General features: G+C 43.6%; 1 non-coding gene across 1 annotated transcript; it reads left to right on the top strand.

Annotated features, from left to right (window-relative positions):
* Positions 1-1,341: 1,341 nt before the first annotated feature.
* LOC116518200 lies at positions 1,342-1,527 on the top strand. Its single transcript, XR_004256525.1, has one exon. It is a non-coding gene; the product is annotated as a U2 spliceosomal RNA (small nuclear RNA).
* The last annotated feature ends 2,283 nt before the right edge of the window (positions 1,528-3,810 follow it).

Raw genomic sequence — 3,810 nt, forward strand, 5'->3', positions numbered from 1 at the left:
CTAGAAGAACCCCTTGTTAGTCCAGGATATAAGCAGACTATTGAGTGACTCCTAAAATATATGAATTTGGGCTGTGAACTAGTAGAGTCCCTTTCCCCACCCCTAAAAAAACCTGCCTGACATAACCATGGACTCTTGGATACATTAGAGGTTATGCACATTGGTGGATTCAGCCGGTTCGCACCTATTCGGGAGAGCCGAGGTGGCGCAGTAGTTAAATGCAGCACTGCAGGCTACTTCAGCTGACTGCAGTTCTGCAGTTCAGGCTGTTCAAATCTCACCGGCTGAGAGTTGACTCAGCCTTCCATCCTTCCGAGGTGGGTAAATGAGGACCCGGATTGTTGTTGGGGGCAATATGCTGACTCTGTAAACCGCTTAGAGAGGGCTGAAAGCCCTATGAAGCGGTATATAAGTCTGCTATTGCTATTGCTATTGCTATAACTGGTTGTTAACTTTCTAAGCAGTTTGGAGAACCGGTAGTTGGAAGAAATCTCCTTTTGTTTTTCCCCACTTTACAGGGCTAATCCTGTAAGGAAGGCAGGAAGGACACATTCTGGTGTTGTTTCTAGCCTCATCTTTATTGCCCTGCTTACGGAAACTGCCTCTTTGGTTAACTTTTATTACATTATAGCAGCTAAGGTGAAGCGCCCATCGACATGAGTGACGTTGAGTTTATCATGCCCACCTAGTCACATGACCATCAAGTCCCACTACCCAGCTGGTCATTAGGGCAAAGAACCAGTTGTTAAATTATTTGAATCCCACCACTGGTTATGCACATTCTTGAGCTTGGCTGAGCATGATGGGTAGCTAGGAATATTTATGCAGAATCTAGGTTGCTACCAACTTGCCTTCCATTGAGGTCCTGTATATGCATGAGTCAAAAGAGGGCTGTGAAAATATCTACATCCTGGACACAAATTGTTTCAACTTCTACCCTCAAAACGATGCTATAGAGCACTGCACACCAAAACAACTAGACACAAGGACAGTTTTCCCCTGAATGCCATCACTCTGCTAAACAACTAATTCCCGCTGTCCAACTATTCACAAGTCTGCATTACTATTAATCTTCTCATCCTTCCTATTACCTACCTCCTCCCACTTATGACTATAACCTTGTGGCTTGTATCTGTATTATTTATATTGCTTATTTATTTTCCTAGAATGACTTGATTGCTTATTTAGTATTCCATGACTATTACTAAGTGTTGTATCTTATGATTCTTGATGAATGTATTTTTCTTGACAAACATATCCTGTTTTTTTATGTATATTGAGAGCATCTGCACAAATTCCTTGTGTGTCCAATCACATTTGGCCAATAAAGAATTCTATTCTATCGCTTCTCGGCCTTTTGGCTAAGATCATGTGAAGTATCTGTTCTTATCAGTTTAATATCTGATATGTCCTCTATTTAGGTGCCGAGGTGGTGCAGTGGTTAAATGCAGGCTACTTCAGCTGACTGCAGTTCTGCAGTTCGGCTGTTCAAATCCCACCAGCTCAGGGTTGACTCAGCCTTCCATCCTTCCGAGGTGGGTAAAAATGAGGACCCGGATTGTTGTTGGGGGCGATATGCTGACTCTGTAAACCGCTTAGAGAGGGCTGAAAGCCCTATGAAGCGGTATATAAGTCTAACTGCTATTGCTATTGCTATTGCTATTGCTATGCTATTGCTATTCTATCTATTCTATTATTCTATTCTATTCTATTCTACCCTACCCTACCCTACCCTACCCTACCCTACCCTACCCTACACTCTACTCTACTCTACTCTACTCTACTCTACTCTACTCTACTCTACTCTACTCTACTCTACTCTACTCTATTCTATTTTCTGAATTCTATTTCATTCTGCATGCTATGCTATGCTGTTCTGTTCTGTTCTGTTCTATTCTATTTTTGTAGAGTGGGGGTGTCAAACTCAAGGCCCGGGGCCAGATCTGGTCCGGAGGGTGCTTAGATCTGGCCCGTGAGGCTGCCCTGGAAACAGCAAAGCAGTGGCCCATGGTGCCTCTGCCAGTGAAAATGGACACCATTGCAGCTGAAAATAGATCTTGCAAGGGCTGCATGGGTCCCTCCGGGCTCCATTTTCCCTGGCAGAGGGTTGCAGAAGGCAGTTGCAGCCACAAATGGAGTTTAGAAGCCTGTTTTCGCTGACAGAGTGCTCGGGCCACCAAATGCGCCCCTAACACGAGTGATATCGAGCTGGCCATGCCCACCTCGGCCTCCTGAGGTCAAACACAATCGTGATGCGGCCCGCAATGAAATCGAGTTTGACACCCCTGTCCCAGAGTGTGTAATGCTGTGTGATGTAACTATATTTATACATGTATGTATTTTTAGAGACCTGGAGACAAGGGATCGTCTTTAACTGGATTGAGATTTTTGATTTAGGGCAAAAGCCCTGGGGGAAGATCTTCCTTGCGATAAAAGGAATTGTAGTCCTTGAATGCCATCAAAGAAAAGGCAAGCTTGTGCGGTCCTTATAAAACCAGCGCGTAAAGAACTAAAAAGCAATATCTACAGTATGGATTTTTCCCTGCCTTTCCCATTAATTAAGCCTCGTTCTCTACGCATTTCTGTCTCAAATATAGAGAAGCAGCTTTGGAAATCATCAGGTTCGCTTTGTCCACGGGATATTAGAAGCCTTTATTTACAAGATGGGCCAGGCGGTGGGGAGAGACATCAAGGTTTGACTCCTGCTTTAGGAAAACAGTTTTGCTGAAAGGAAAGCCAAACTGAGAAAACATGTTCGGCCGAGACAAAGAAACCAGTGGAATTGTGGCCTTTTCAGAAGAAGGAACCAGGGCCACCAAATACAAGTTACTGTATTTCCTTGAATAGTATTGGCAAACCAGAGAGTGGTTTCCAACATCTCAAAGGAATTTTTGTTGTTAGTTATGAAGTTGTGTCTAACCCATCGTGACCCCATGGACAACATTCTTCCAGGCCTTCCTGTCCTCTACCATCCTCTGGAGCCCATTTAAGCTCACGCCGACTGCTTCAGTGACTCCATCCAGCCACCTCATTCTCTGTCATCCCCTTCTTCTTTTGCCCTCCATCTTTCCCAGCACCAGGCTCTTCTCCAATGAGTCCTTCCTTCTCATTAGGTGCCCAAATATTTGAGTTCCTTCTTCAGGCTCTGGCCTTCTAAAGAGCAGTCAGAGTTGATCTCCTCTAGGACTGACCCATTTGATCGCCTTGCAGTCCAAGGGACTCGCAGGAGTCTTCTCCAGCACCCTAGTTCAAAGGCTTCAGTTCTTTGGTGCTCAGCCTTTCTTATGGTCCAACCTTCACAGCCATCCATTGCAACTAGGAAAACCATAGTCTTGACTATACGCACTTTTGTTGGCAGAGTGATGTCTCTGCATTTTAATATGCTGTCTAGATTTGCCATAGCTTTCCTCCAAGGAATGCTTTGCTTCAATTCTGGATGAAAGCAAATTAAGAAGATTCTTATCTTTGGATATATATATATTGTTTTTAAAATCAATGCTCTGAACTTTAAAAAAGATTCCCCCACCCCCAATAACAGCTCCTTTTTTATGACTGTGTAATACTTCAATTATTCAGGATAGAGTCATGACAAGTAGATGAAGCTGAGCATTTACTTGCAGATGCCCTTCCTGATGCCTATGTGAAGTTCACAGCAGATATTTTTTCATTGTGCCCTAAAAGAGAAACATCTTCTGTTACATAGGATTGAACTCTCAGCCTTCTGAGTGGGAAGTGTCTTTACCACTAGGCCCTAATGACGCTCAGTAGAGATATTTCCCAATGATTTCATATATTATATTGTTTTAGTTA

This window comes from Thamnophis elegans, chromosome 14 (assembly GCF_009769535.1).
Source record: "Thamnophis elegans isolate rThaEle1 chromosome 14, rThaEle1.pri, whole genome shotgun sequence".
In the NCBI taxonomy this organism is placed as follows: Eukaryota; Metazoa; Chordata; class Lepidosauria; order Squamata; family Colubridae; genus Thamnophis; species Thamnophis elegans.